We start from the raw sequence: 16,459 nt of genomic DNA, 5'->3' as shown, positions 1-16,459 counted from the left end.
ACACAAAGTTTCTCTCTGCCCATAACTAAACAATCTTGCCTGAATATATTGTACACATAGTCTGAAACTAAAGCCTATGCCCATTTTTCTTCTTCTGTGTAGAAAAAGAAAAGACTCCCCCAAATCTTTTTTCTTGATATTTCCAAATAGGCAAAAAGGAAGAAAGTATTATTTTTGGCATTACTAACCTTCGAATTGTTTTTATAAATCGTAGTCAAGGTATAAACTCATCATTTATTTCCATATATAAAATGTATAAGAAAAAAGGCTTTCAAACTACCTTTAATAAACCCAAATTTACAGTAAAATATATTTCTTTCACATTCAAACATCACAACAAATAGAAAAAAAATTCATAAGTTTTCTGTGTTACAATGAGCCCTGGCTAAAGCCATCTATTTAATTGGCTTAAAAATACAATTGGAGATATGCCAACTAATCACAGATAAGTTTGAGGGAAAACAAAATTAACTTTGATGGCTAGTTTTTATACATTTTTTTTAAGAGTTCTGTGTCTATTTTGGAAAACAGTCTTTTATCAGATGTATCTTTTGCAAGTATTTTCTCCCAGAAAAGATATTTTCTCTTGTCTTCTCATTCTCTTGACATTGCCTTTCATGAGCAGAAGTTGTTTATATTAATGAAATACAGCTTATCAATTATTTTTTTTCATTGATCTTGCCTTTGTTGCTATATCTAAACAGTCAGTGTCATATTCAAGACCACCTAGATTTTCCGCTGTTATCTTCTACGAGTTTTAGAGTTTTGTACTTTATATTTAAGTCTGTGATCCATTTTGAATTAATTACTGTGAGGGGTACCAAGTATGTGTGTGGATTAATTTTTTTGCAAGTGAGTGTCTAGTTGTTCCAGCACCTTTTTTGAAAAGAACTATCTTTGTTCCACTGTACTGCCTTTGCTCTTTTGTCAAAGGTCAGTTGGCTATATTTACAGGCGTCTATTTCTGGGCTCTCTATTCTGTTCCATCGATCTGTTTGTCTATTCTTTTGCCAATAGCACACCATCTTGATTACTGTAGTTTTATACTAAGTTTTGAAGGTAGGCAGCGTTAGTCCTCCAACTTTGTTCTTCTTCAATATTTTGTTGGCTTTTGCCTCTCCATGTACACTTGAGAATCAGCTTATTGGAATCCATAAATTAACTTGCTCAGATTTTGCATTAAACCTATAGATAAATTTGAGAAGAACTGACGTCTTGACAATATTTAGTTTTACTATCCATGAACATAACTAATTTATTTATTCTGTGATTTCATTCATAATTTTGAACTTTCAGTTCTTTAATATTTTTTATCCTTTGTGTCTATTTGTTTAAAGAGAGCATAAACACACTGGAAGGATTAATGTTTTACTCATTCATTAGTCCTATTGAGGAAATAGATACTACGTCATGAAATTCCACAGTATAACTTATTAATCATTGTTGTTCCCTAAAATTAGGTAAGACAAACACTCATAAATATGTTTCTGTTTTAACCTTCATTCGATAATAAAATGAATAATTCTCTTTTATTATTTTTTAGGGTTGTTGTTCTCATTGTTGTTTGAGAGAGTGTGGTGTGGGGTGGGGGTGGGGGGTTGGGCAGAGGGAGAAAGAGAGAATCTTAAGCAGACTCCATGCTCAGTGTAGAGCCCAACATGGGGTTTGATCTCACAACCCTGATGTCATGACCCTGAGATCATGATTTGAGCTGAAATTGAGAGTCAGATGCTTCACTGACTGAGCCACCTAGACACCCCAATAAAATGCTTATTTCTGAAATGTTTAGTGCCCAGGTTTTATAGACAGATACATATGACTATAAATAGCAAAAGAATGAAATACTTGGTTTTGATTTTTTAAAACTGCAGTTTTACGTTTATAATAAGAAAAAAATCTTCCACTCTGGTATTTCAGTGCTGGGTAGAATATTCTAGTCTCTGTGCAACACATTCATAAGAGAGAAATTAAATGGTGAAAATCTTAAGAAGCTATCCTAATATTAGTATCTATAAAACAAACAAACTTAAGCATCATTATTTCCTCAACACTAATTGGGCTTTATCACTATAATTATTAGATAGTTTTTAGTAATAATTAGAATTCAGGGTAACTAGTATAAACCTAGCAATTTTTTTAAAGATTTTTTTAATTTTTATTTATTTATGATAGTCACAGAGAGAGAGAGAGAGAGGCAGAGACACAGGCAGAGGGAGAAGCAGGCTCCATGCACTGGGAGCCCGATGTGGGATTCGATCCTGCGTCTCCAGGATCGCGCCCTGGGCCAAAGGCAGGCGCTAAACCGCTGCGCCACCTAGGGATCCCAAACCTAACAATTTTTGATAATAATTTTAGTTATCAGTTTATGATTTCATTCCACAGTTATCATTCAAATGCCAGTGAGTCATTAAGAATTATCTCTGCAATGATTTGCTGTGATTTTTGCAAACTCACATTCACAGCTCCCAGTGTGTGGAATAGTCACATTCTATAACAAATGTCAACAGTTCCTCAAGATACTTCATATTAAAAAAAATTTCAACCACCTCACACTCATTTGGATGGCTACTATTAAAAAAAAATAACAAATAATGAGGATGTTGAGAAACTGAAACCCTTGTGCATTGTTGCTGGGAATGTAAAATGGTTCAGCTTCTATGGAAAAACAATACAGTGGTTCCTCAAAAAAATTTTTAAATTTTTATTTATTTATGATAGTCACACACACACAGAGAGAGGCAGAGACACAGGCAGAGGGAGAAGCAGGCTCCATGCACCGGGAGCCCGACATGGGACTCGATACCCGGTCTCCAAGACCGCGCCCCGGGCCAAAGGCAGGCGCCAAACTGCTGCGCCACCCAGGGATCCCTCCTCAAAAAATTAAACATAGAATTATCCTTATCTAGTAATTCCACTTCTGGGTATGTACCCAAAAGAACTGTAATGAGGATCTCAAGGAGGTATTTGTACAAGAAGATTCATAGCAACATTACAGTAGCCAAAAGGTAAAAAACACCCAAGGGTATACCACTGGATAAATGAAATTTTATATATTTAAACCATATATATATTGAATAATATGGAATATTATTCTGAGTTTAAAAAGTAGGAAATTCTAACACATGCTATAACATAAATAAAACTTGAGGACATTATACTAAGTATACAGTAACAAAAAGAGATATATTCTATGATTCTACTATATGAGATATCTACAGTAGTCCAATTCATAGAGACAGAAAGTAGGATGGTGGCTCTCTGGGGCTGAAGAAGTGGGGGGAAATGGAGAGTTATCGTTTAATAGACGCAGAATTTTAGTTTTGCAAAATGAAGAGTTCTAGAGACGAATGATGGCTATCGGTATACCACAATGTGAATGCACGTAACACAACTGAAGTGTACACTCAGAAATTAAGATGGTAAATTTTAAGTTGTGTGTATTTTACTACCATTAAAAATTAAAATACATTTAAAAAGATTTCTAAATTCAGGACTATTTGGTATACCATGTATTGCTGTGAATTGATGGGAATATAAAATAATTGATAGATGATTATATCATAGATGAACATTTTCAGGTTGCTAATAATAGTGAACATTCTTTGAGACTTTTTTAGGTTCAGCATTTAAATGCACCCACCATCTCCTTTAGTTTTCACTCCAGAAGAAATAAGTACTATTAGTATTCCAAGTTCATAGCCAGGCAAACTAAATTATAGAGACTGCCCAAGGTCACACCCGTCAATGGTTGAAAATGGATTTGCACCCAAATCCATTTGCTTCTCCATCCCATAAACAAATTCTGATACACTCGGATAATTTTTTCAAGTATAGAATAATACATACAATTCCTTTAACATTTATACCAAATCTTTCATGAGAGGTTGTGTGTATGTGTATTTAGAAGCATGGAAGAATCCTGCTCGCTATTACGCATATCACTGACAAGCACATATTTGGAAATGCAACGTTGCCAATCAAATACTGGAACTAGCAATCTGGTGGCTTGAGTGATTGATATTCTTCTGTTGCTGACATTATGGCTTTGGACATCACTGAATCTTAAATTTTTCACTAGTAATATGGGACCAATTTATCTATTCACCTACAGTGCGGTATATCGGAAAGTGCACTGATAAGAGAATCAAAAGATTTGGTTTTAATTTTAACAGATGTTACTTATTTATGTATCTTTGAAAATATCACTTCTTTAAATCTAGTTTTCCTACCACAAAATGGGAGTTATGTGTCCTTCAAAAGTGCATGTTCATAACTCTACTACAACAGGAAAACATAAAGATTAATAATACTAGCTACTTATCTCAAGTTCCTTAAATACTGTAGATTAATCTAAATTAGTACTCAACATTTGAAAAGTAACATTTAGGTGTAAGATTGTAAGCTATAAGCATGCATTTCTGAACAAATATTGCTTTCCAAAAAATAAAAACAATTAGGCCAAATTGTTTTTTAACAAGATTTTCTTCTTTTATTTATTTCTACCTTTAGGAATATCACCAGGAAAGGGAAAGAATTCATTACCGTAGTATTTACTTTCTTTCTTCTCTTCTTGCACACTGCGATGACCCTACTTACTCCATCATTCTATCATCATCTTGACAGTTTCCAAGCAATATTTCATCCTTCCCTTTTCATCACCATCCTTATTTAGTACATTCCTTCAAGAAGCAAAAACAACTCTCTCCTCTCATCACAAATAATTTAAGAAATCCCTATATACATATGTAAAGATAGCCTGTTCAAGTTCTCTCCATAACATCTTCCATTTCCATGCGGTTCTGTTTCAGTTATTGAAGGTGGGAACTCTGGTTTCAACCTATTTCAGAATATGATTTTATACACTGTCATTCATCTTCTGCTTTCAGGGAACATGATATTCTCTAATCAGTAAAGAAACATTAAACTATGTAAGGATGATCCGTTCAAGTCTGTACAGGTCAACAACATGCTCCTTAGAGAGCTAGTCAAAATATTATGGTGGCGAAGATGAAAGTATAATTTGGATAGAATCTTTAGGATCTGCAAATATCAAATTCAGTTCAATGTGTTGAATATGTCTCTTGACTACTTCCAGGTTTCCCTATATGCTCCATGGCTTTCTTCAGGCTATTTTTTAACCAATATAATCCTAGTTCAACTTTGTGACCAATATTACCTGTTACATAAGTAAAACATCTTGATTTGATGTTAAAAAATAAACAAAAAACTCTCCCTTAAAAAAACCCTTTCTCTTAAAAACTGTTGTATATAATTTGTCATCAAATCTAACATGTTAAATTTATACTGGACATCTATTTACACAAATTGAAAAGTACATTTTGAAAGCAAAATTTTTTGAGTAGGGCAGCCCAGGTGGCTCAGTGGTTTATCACCATCTTCAGCCCAGGGCATGATCCTGGAGACCTAGGATCGAGTCCCGCGTCGGGGTCCCTGCATGGAGGCTGCTTCTCCCTCTGCCTATGTCTCTGCTTCTCTCTCTCTCTCTCTCTCTCTCTCTCTCTCTGTGTGTGTGTGTGTTTCTCATGAATAAATAAATAAAATCTTTAAAAAAAATTTTTTTTCAGTAGACTCAGTGCAAAATGAGAAGACACTTTGGTGACTTCCAGGAAAATATTACTGATTGGTAGAGTAAGCTATGGTAGCAACATGTTATTTGGCCCTGCATCATTACATAAAAGGGAGCCCCTGTTATTCTTCTCCTTCCTTGCAAATTCCTCTCTCACAAAAGAATGACATGGCTACAAATGTTCATTCTTCAAAGAAGGAAATTTGGACTTACGGCTTCATCTATTTTGCCAAATCCTTTTTCTAGGGTGTCTATCACCAAATTCTCCTCAAGTTTAGCCAATGCATGTGAAAAGTTAAGTTAGGGAATTTATTATTCACTCAACTCATTAAAGCAAGATAGGGAGCAGTTGGACAAAATTTTATATTACACCTTATTTTTTTCTGTGGTAAGACTGGAAAAATAGCACTTGCATATATTTATATTAAAGATTTATTGGACTAAGTAATGATTGCATGAGTAAAATCTGAACAAAACAGCCTCTAATATTCTGTCGTCAAAAGGAAAGCTAAGCCTGGGTGCCTGGATGGCATAGCTTGTGAAGAATTTGACTCTTGGTTTCAGCTCAGGTCATGACCTCAGGGTCATGAGATCAAGCCCTGCATCAGCCTCCGTGCTCAGCATGGAGTCTGCTTGAGGTTATCTCTCCCTCTCCTTCCCCCTCTGCCCTTCCAGCTCATGCTCTCCCTCTCCCTCAAAGAAATAAGTAAATCTTTAAAAGAAAGAGACAGAGTGTGCGTTAAGCATATCAGTGAAACTGGCAAACATATAAGGATGTTCTTTAATCTCTGAAAATTATAGAAAATGAGCACAATGTCACCAATGTGAGGGTTCAGAAAAAAGAGAACTCTGACAGTTTAGGATTTGGTAACACTGGTCTTTAGCAAGTATTGCATTATTTGTTTCCTTCATTTTGTTGTAGGTTTTCATCTGTAGGGCTTTGTAAAGAATCCATAGGTATGTTCAGAAAAAAAAAAAAAACTAAAAAAAAACAATAAAAATAAATGAAGACATTTATCTGACAAGAGTCTGCACAATGTCTCCAATTAGGCAAATCCTCTCATTATAATTCTATTCTTTACAACCTATTATAGTCACTTAGTAATTGTTATCAAAACAGGCCTCTTGATTAATTTATCTGGAAGAGCAGTTCTTATCTTCTTTTGGAAACATAGTACTTCATATTTTAACTTTTCTCAAGGACCTTTAATTCTCAGCAATTATTCACTAAATCATCTGCAAAGGACTCTACAAGAAACTCCAGATAGGAATTCTAAGCAGATTAAGCCATTTAATTAGTTGATTCTTTCTTTTTTTCTTTTGGTGGCAACACGGCTAGAGGATGTGGCTTCCAGATATTTTAGTCTGATTTCCTCAAAGTCAGGATACTGACTTCAAGATGAGGAAAAACAAACACTTCTCACATTAAAGTACGGAATTGCTTGCTATGAATCAACGCATCTCACTTTCTGCCAGATCTAAATATCACATTTTCAGCTGGCAGTTTAAGCACTTGGTTACAAAATACAGAAGTAATTGTCTCTCCTGCTTTCCCATCTGCAAACTTTTTCACATACTGAGGGATTTTGTTGCTTCGTTTTACTGAATTTTTTTTCTCCACTCACCATGGTAGTGACCCCATAACCAGGAGCATATTCATTATCAGTGTTTTTCTAATTGGTTCTCAGTTTCATGTTTAAGTTTGTAAGATCATTTTCTCCCTGTGATTCCTAAAGAAGTCGTATTTCTTTCCAAATTCCACAGGTATTTATCACAGAATTATGTAGAAAGAGTGTTTGTTTTCTTGTTATATAAATAACTTGAGAGCTAAAAATATAATTCATCGCATAGGTAAAGATGGCTTGGCTTAAGAGCAATTGTTTTCTGAGAACACACTGCATCTTCCATAAGTTCTTTGATGGCCACCAGTCTCAGTCTGGGCAGGTTGCATTCCACTGCTGATGTACTTAGGTTTTGTACTTAATTCAAATGTCACCATTTGGGATGTTGATTTTTCAATGTTTTAGTCTTAGAGACCCAACAAATCCACAGCCAATGAAAACTCATTCTTTTAGTTCCGTGCCCAAAATATATCATCATGTAACTTTAAAAGATCATAGTTTTTATTGCAATATCAGATGGGCTAAGTTTGTTACCTCCCAGCAGATTAACCGCCAAGTCTGTACCAATTCATTAAACATGCACATCAGTCACCAGACTGCAGCATAATTTATTGCAATTAAGCACTTCTGTGTTGGGGAACCAAAATAAGATTGTCCATTATCAGTACTGTTAATGGTTTTCTGAGCAGTTGCCAGTTCATTCACCCCACCCACCCTTCAATAATAAAATAATTTTGACAAAGGGTCCATGTTTCAACATTTTTAATAAAAACAAAATAGAAAAACCATCAGTAACTGAGCAGTAAAGTTTCCTCTCTCTTTCTCCCTTGCCAAAACTAACAGAAAGGAAAATGTCAGTCTGGCGTTTTGCCAAAAAAAGAGGAAATTGAATGGTCTCAGTTCTTATTCTTTGACTAGTAGCATTGTGTACATAGAATGCTTGGCTCTTGGGCTCATTTTGACAGAACTGAAACACAGATAAGAAGTTTTGAGGACTCCATTCTGCAATTTATAGACCTTGATTCTGTTTAAGATCTTTCAATACCACATAACAAATCAATGTGATTTAGAAAATAATGTTGTTTCTGCCATTGACATAAGCCATATGTGAACTGCTAAGCTACTATGCAAGCCACAGCTATAAATTTCGGTCACTTGCAGGAGATACCTTATTATTTGGGGGCCCAAAATAATTCAAACCATTATCATCATCTTGAATGATGTCTCCCTAAACTGCTGCCTGGTAATGAGCTGAATGAAAGGTCTCTCACACTAAGGGCAGATAGAGTTGTTCTTAAATAAATTTCCCAGGTAATTCATTCAGAATAATAGGACAGTAGGCTCTGTCTAAATAACAGATTTTGATATATCAAATCAGTAATGTCCCTTTTACAGATACCATGAATGTAATCTATGGAATTCAAATATCTGACATAGACATTGTTTGATCCAGACAGCAGAGCAATTAATTACAAAAAAAAAATCCCCAAAAGCCAAAAACAAGCATGGTAATTTGTCTTCCTGCAGAAAACAAGATGTGTTCTTGCTACTCTATTAAACAGTCTGAATGTCTCACCGAGAAGGAGCTGGAGTTCTAGTTTTTCCTGGAAATATGTAAATTAGTATATGTAATGAAAAAAATGGATGAAATAAAAAACTGTCCCTAGGATGGAGAATTTTCTGCTTTGTTATCCTCTTTTTAGAGTATATACAAAGCATGGTAATGAGATTCCTCAGTCATTATGGATATAATCTCACATTAATAGAAACCTAAACTATTAAGACCCTCTTCAGATATAGTCATTCTGTTCCATGTGTAAATACATTACAAAAAATATTCAGAATCAGATAATATTTTTTAAACATCAAATTTCCTACCAAGCTTCATTTGAAGGGGAAGATTTATCTGACAAATAAGATGGGACTAGCTTAATGTGTCTAAAACAAGTTTCCAAAGACTACTTGGAGCTACAGAGTCTTTAAGAGTATTCTAGTATCTCTGCTTTTTTCCTTCTCTTAAATATTTATTTTTATCCAAAGATGGCCTTTTATGTAAAGATTTTATTTTTATTTATTCATGAGAGACACACACACAGAGAGGCAGAGACATAGGCAGAGGGAGAAGCAGATTCCCTGCAGGCAGGGAGGCTTATGCAGGACTCTATCCCAGGATCCCGGTATCACGACCTGAGTCAAAGGCAGACGCTCAAGCACTGAACCACCCAGGTGCCCCAAATATGGCCCCTTATTTTACACATACACAGAGAATCATTCAACTGCTTAGCCAATTTCTAAAATGAACACAAATTCTCTTTTTTAAATAATTATATGAAATATACTTAATCACTTTGTATAAGTGATTTTTACGCCTGCCTAATTCTAGAAATATTGGGTTCAAAATACATATACATTTGATCTTGAATTTCCCTATAATATTCTTTTTTTTTTTTTTAGATCTTATTTATTTATTCATGAGCGACACAGAGACAGAAGGGCAGAGACATAGGCAGAGGGAGAAGCAGGCTCCAGGCAGGAAGCCCGACGTGGGACTCGATCCCAGGACTCCAGAATCATGCCCTGGGCCAAAGGTAGGCGCTAAACTGCTGAGCCACCCAGGTGTCCCTCTCTATAATATTCTTAAAGCTAAGAACGTTTTGTTATATTAATTATATTATTAATATTAACTATTAAGTTTAGCAAATTAATTGTTTTAAAACATTTCCATTCTTCAAAACTAAATACTTTGAGATGATTGGCCATTTTAAAATATCTGCTTTATTTAAAATGATACCACAAAAAAACTATAAGGAGATCATAGATTCTTGGGGCAAAAAGTAAATATTTTTTTCAAATTAACCCTAAGAAACAGAAAATATTTATATTGAACTAGGATTTTAAGTTTACATCTTCTTTTCTTAAAGAAATGACTTTTCAAGTTAAAGAAAGGCACAGAAAGAGTTCAAAAGTGTCATTTGCTTGAGTTTGTAAATAAAAGAACAAGAAAAACATTAAATATTTTCCTACTAATTTTATGAACACACAACATGAAAGATATATAATGTGATATATAGAAATGTCTGTAATCTTGCATATAATACCTTGTATTAGGAACTAAAGGAGAAATTAAAAAGTCTAAGATAGATCACTTGATTAAAGTGATTAATTAACATAATTAAGACAATAAAATAAATATTCATTAAAGGACATTGTGACATTGCTCATAGTGGGAAGCTGTTAAGGTTTTTTACGGATTCAATTTGTTATGGATTGAATTTGAAAGAAAAAGATTTGACTGTCAAAGGTAGGACAGTTCCCTGGAGTGGAATGTGCAGAATGAAAGCATAAGGTTTGAAGGTGTACCCATGGGTGCAAGGAGAGAAGTTAACAGAGTAGTCATTAAGGTGAAAACTGGGTCAAATCACCTATAAAGACAATTTGGAATGAAACCTGAGTGTGAAGCAATAGCTATCTAATTATAAATATGCTTGGCTAGAACACAGGGGGTGAATTGGCAGGAAACAGCTAATACTAATTTTGGTGGATGTGTTGTAATATGGAGTCCTAAGGAGTTTAGAAAATCACTATATGTTAGCGTAATGTGTATAATACAACCAATTAAAGATGAGGAAGCAGCACATGATTGCTTCGGTTTATGTTATCATCTTGTTTAAAAAGGAATGGTCCTATGTTAATGTTGGGTTTGGGAATCAAAGCAGAAAGTGGAAACCATGCTTGCTTCATTTTCATCCTGGAGAAGGAAATGTAAAGGATACTGAATTAAGTTTCATGGGATTCTTGCATGGCTTTAAAATAGCACATGGATCAAAACACAATAACCAAAGAAAGAATCCCCTTAATACATAGATTAAAGCCAGATATCTAAGGATGGATAGTGATTGTATGTGCTCTCTCATATATATCTCAGTGTGTAATTTTATGTGAGATGCTACTAGAGGTTGGGAGGTTTAATTAGAATAAAGGAAATTCAGGCAGCCCCGGTGGCTCAGCGGTTTAGCGCCGCCTGCAGCCCGAGGTTTGATCCTGGGGACTGTGGGTCGAGTCCCACCTTGGGCTCCCTGCATGGAGCCTGCTTCTCCCTCTGCCTGTGCCTCTGCCTCTCCCTCTCTCTCTCTCTCTCTCTCTCTCTCTCTCTGTGTGTGTGTGTGTGTGTGTGTATGAATAAATAAATAAAATCTTTTAAAAAAAAAGAATAAAGGAAATTCCTGTGATTAGATAGGACCTCACATAACATTAACCTTTATCCATATACCTCGGGAAACAGAAAACAAATTGAGCTTCCTGAATTATGATTTTCCAACCTAATCTCACCCTTTTCTAATAGAGCCTAAGATCAATATAATATAAATCCTAAGAGTACGATACTTAACAAGACCTGCTTCAGAGCTGGGGAAGAAGCTGGCATGGTGGACCGGCTACGGGGAATATGGACTTAGCTGTATGGGTATGCCTGCAAGTTGGCTGACAGGTAGAAAGAGGATCAAAACTGAGGAAAAAATTAAATAGATGCTTACTTATGTTTCCTCTTTCCCCCTCCCTCTTCTTCCAAAAGGTGAAGTACCCATAACTTCCAAGAACTTGTCAGGAAAGGACTTGAAGCTGTTGACACTGAAACCCTCGGATCCTCCTCCATCCCTCCAATCTACTGTAAGTGAACCAACCAACATTTTTTCCATGATCAAATGAGGAAACCCAACTAATGCCAATGCCATCATGGTTTTATCCTGTCACTGAATTTTAATATATCTTCAACACAAGTGCAACATCACCCTGTAACTAACTGGAGATCTTAGTATTCCCCTGTTTTTAAACACAGAGGTTCAGGCCAAGGACACCAGGGTGGATCTATGGTCTTTACAACAACCATGAAATCACTAATACACTGTAGAACCAATGGGATATCACAAACTAAACTGTGTGGAACTCAATTTATCTGCCTCAAAGGGATTAAGAGTAGAGTTCAGTCTGGCAGGATTCAGAACTCTGGTTCCATGGAGTCTAGGTACTAAAGACATCAGGCTAAGCCATCCCCCCAGCTATAATTATGCAAGTCCTGTATGGCAGGAAAATGCTGTAATTAAAATCAGAAAATGTTTTTGTATCATAATTTTCTTTACTGGTGCATAACTTTGTGAGAAAAAAATGTGCTGTTGTGTCTAAAATTTTCTTCTCTGGCATTACACACTTTTAAAAGACTTGGATTAGTAGTGGGTCAACTCCTCCAGAATTAAGATTGTATGAAAATATTACAAAATAATTTTAAAGGTTAACATTTTTCTTCCCAAGGTGAGCTTTGTATTACTAAAATGTCTCACATCTTCCTGGTTAAAATACTTCTTCTTAGGTAAATTCCCTTGAAAAGTTACTGCAATGTTTTCTTGTCATTAGATTATTTTAACTTTAAAAAAAGGGGGGACTTTAGCATTTTAAATGAGAATGTGGGGGGAAATAAGTGGCTCATAAGCCATTAACCCGAAAACTTTCCTCCAAAGAAGCATTCTTTCTTGCATTCTGTAACTTCTGTATGTGCATGTTTCTTTTCTCCAATTTAATTATAATTCCATGATCCCATCATTTCCACTGATATGGAAAGTGTCACCGTCTCCCCTATAACACCTAGAACAATACACTATCCATGGTAGGTCTTCAATAAATATTAGTGATCCCCCATATCCAGGAAGAGATCATACTTTCTTTAAATTGCATATCGTTTGTAAGTTAACAGCTATTTTAATAAACTAGATAATACTTGTGGATGTGAAAATATAAACTTAAGACACATGGGAAATATTACATTGGGATTTTTCTCATCAGCTTTGTTTGCAGAAATGAAGCAAATAAACCACATAATTAATTATGAAGAAAAATTGTAATGTCTCATATAACTATAAATAACTGTTAGTCCTTTGTATCAATGGAAGAAAACAGAAGGGTGAACAATCCAAGTTGACAGATCGTCCTAGGAAGCCTGTGCTTTGAATCAAGTGATTGTGTTTTTATACTGACATTTGACTAAGTTGGAATCTGCTCCTCTGGGGGTCCACTCCAAGGGAAATAATAACGTCCTACTGTAACGACACCACACAGGAGGCTCAATAAAGTTGTTCGGTTTCTTCAACCTTTTCCCTTCTTCACATTCCACCCCATGCTGGGCGTATATCATTGTGGAACAGATTCACGTAAAATTCCCTTTCACTTTTTCCCCCAAAGGACTGCAAGTGGTTCAGTTTTCAAGTTTAAAAAAATCTTTTGTTAAAGCTAAGGCAGAAATGACAACAAAAATACCAATCAAACACACAATACACAGTTAATAATTTTTGCCTGACAAGTCACATAGCAAATATAGTGGTTAGTTGGGATTATGACACAGATATTTATCCCAGATAATAAGAGATGAGTGTGTGTCCTAGACTTGGATGTTCACCAGAGTGAAACTGTTTTTATTTTTCCTAGATCCTATTTTGGAGAGAGTATTTCACAATCTTATATCACATTTAAAACAATCTTAAAGGTTTTACTTATTATTAGTGGAGATAATAATCATAGAAGTTATCAGTAATTAAAAATATTTTTCTAAATAAAATTAAACTATGCTCCAAAATCTCTTGGCAGGCTCTGAAATATAACAAAGAAACTTTGTTCATTATAATGCATTTATAAAAATAGAAACTTAATTAATCCCATAGAAATAGGATCGTATTTTAAATCTGCTATTTCAACCTGTACTATTTAGACCAGTGTGCCACAGATACGCAATGTAAAATCAGAAGAATCAACCAAGTACAAAGTGCAAATATCAAGAAGGCAGATGACACGTCCCTTCACTTCTCTCCACCCAGAACAATGTCTAATGAATAGAATGGCTCTTTATAAAGTAGTTATGAAATGAATGAATACTCTACAAACATATTAATAGGCTTTTCATGCAGAATAGAGAATGAGATGTAGGGAGTTAAAAATTGTTAAGACCCTCTCCCAATATCAAATTATTCCACCAGATCTAAAGCCATCTCAAGAATCCTGAACTAATCTACATTGGGGAGAGAGACAGAGACAGAAACAGAGAGAGACTCCATCACAACTTCTCATTCTTATCTCAGGGGCAGAGAACAGATGTTATTCATTGCTGAATACATTGTTCTCCTCACAGCACACATGTACATATATAGACTGTAATAATACCTACTGTGTTATAAAATAAAAAAGGGAAACAGAAAATATTCCTAGACCTAAATACTCCCTATGGAAACTTGCCCCATTTCTCTCTTTTCCTTTCTATCAAAACTCTTCAAAATACCTGCCTATATTCACAGCACAGTGTGTGGCATATAATAGGACTCGATAAATATTTGTTCAATAAATGAATGAAGAACAGTACCATATTTAAGATGTAGTATCGTTATATTCCATGTTTTGGTTTGTCACTACCCTAACTTAACTTACATATTCAATATAAATGTTTCGACATCTACCACATATGGTGGCAATATTCTGAGCTAAGTGCTGTTTGTGTATGGTTGTGCATGTGATGTGTGCACATGTGCACACATGTGCGCACATATGTGCACACCACATGCACACATGTACATATGGATGTGTAGGGAAAAAGAGTATATCCTAACATTGCAGCCCTCAAAGATCTTAATAGTTTATATATACAAAATTCAACTACAACACAAGGCAGTCTGGTAAATGCAACAGACATATTTATTTGTTCCTTCCACATATATTTGTTAAGTATTTCCAAAGAGCCTGCACGAAGAAAAGCAACAGAGAGTAGACAGAAATAAAAAGCAAAGCAAGACCATAGGGATTAAATGGCAGTATTCTAGATATATTTAAGAGTTTTATCAGTAGCAGGTTGAACTGGACTTAAGAAAGTTAATAATAGACAAGAAAAGAAAGAGGATTTTAGTACATTTAGAAAAATAAGAAGAAATAAAAATGTAATTGGTAACATTGCTAAGCAAAAGCACCTGAAAAAGTGCAGGCAGTAAAATATCCCATGTAAAGAAGCATTTGCTTCAGTCACTCCCTAGAGAAGAAAGATATTTTTGTTCTGAATACATAGTATGCAGCAAAGACACAAACTCCAGAAAATTTATTTCAGGCATGAGGGGGGAAAAAAGCCAAATACCAAGAAAAATATGTTCCAGACTATGATGATCAGATCAAATCATATTTTTACGAAATACTATGTGGGAGCATCCTGTATGGCTTTTTATCCTAAATTTTTTTAAGACCAAACTAGCCAAGTTTTCATATGGAATTTTTGCCCTGTTTTGAGTCCATAATGGTAGATATTATAGAATTGTCAAAAGAGGTTAACTTCAATTTTAGACCACTTACATTTTTATGCATTTTAAGAATCACTCAACAGGAATACCTAACATTAACTCTGTAAAGCTTTTCACTTTGAGAAAAGTGTTAGAAATCTTGTAAAACTACACGGTTTATTATTTGTGACTTTAATAGAAATGCTGTGAGGCATGTTTGTTTGCCTGTTTAAGTGATAAATAAAACGTGTCCTAATGTGGTAACCATATGGGCCTCAGAAATTACCTGCTGTTCAAATGCTTCTGAATGTTTTATTTAGATCAATATTTATGTTTCAAAATAAATATGCAGATAATTATCAAGACAACGAATTGGTTCAAAATTAACTAAAACATTCATAGAAAAAAAAATGTAAAGAAATGGTATATCCTCTTTTCAAGTACATGGACAAATGTTAGCAGGCTCTGAGAAACTGTTCAACTTGGGCTTTGGCTCCTCCTAATTCACCTGAGCCCTGATGTGATTGCATCAGTTTGCTGTGATGTCTGCAATGCTTGTACTATCTTCAGAACACACTCTCAAATTCATTATGTATTAAAAGAAAAGAAATAGAGAGGGAGGGAGGGAGGGAGGGAGAGGACAGAGAGAGAGAGAGAGGGACTGAAGGAGGAAGGGGGAGAGGGAGGGAAGGAGGAAAGGAGAGAGGGTGGAAAACAGAAAGAAAGAAAAAAAAAAAACAAAACAGCCCTTCTCTGCAGTGAGGAAGGATTAGGATGGGCTGGTCCTAACAGACACAGAGTGGGCTCAGAAGCAGAACACCTATAAATTCACATTTTATTAGCCTGGTTCACATCCTGCTCGACTCCTCTCTCACCCCGCAAGAGAAAATTCCTGTTTACATGTACAATCTCCTTGGGACCATGGAGGAGTATGAATTGTGCTCTATGAAAAGAAC

This window comes from Nyctereutes procyonoides, unplaced genomic scaffold (assembly GCF_905146905.1).
Source record: "Nyctereutes procyonoides isolate TBG_1078 unplaced genomic scaffold, NYPRO_anot_genome, whole genome shotgun sequence".
In the NCBI taxonomy this organism is placed as follows: domain Eukaryota; kingdom Metazoa; phylum Chordata; class Mammalia; order Carnivora; family Canidae; genus Nyctereutes; species Nyctereutes procyonoides.
Note: the sequence above shows the minus strand (reverse complement) of the source record.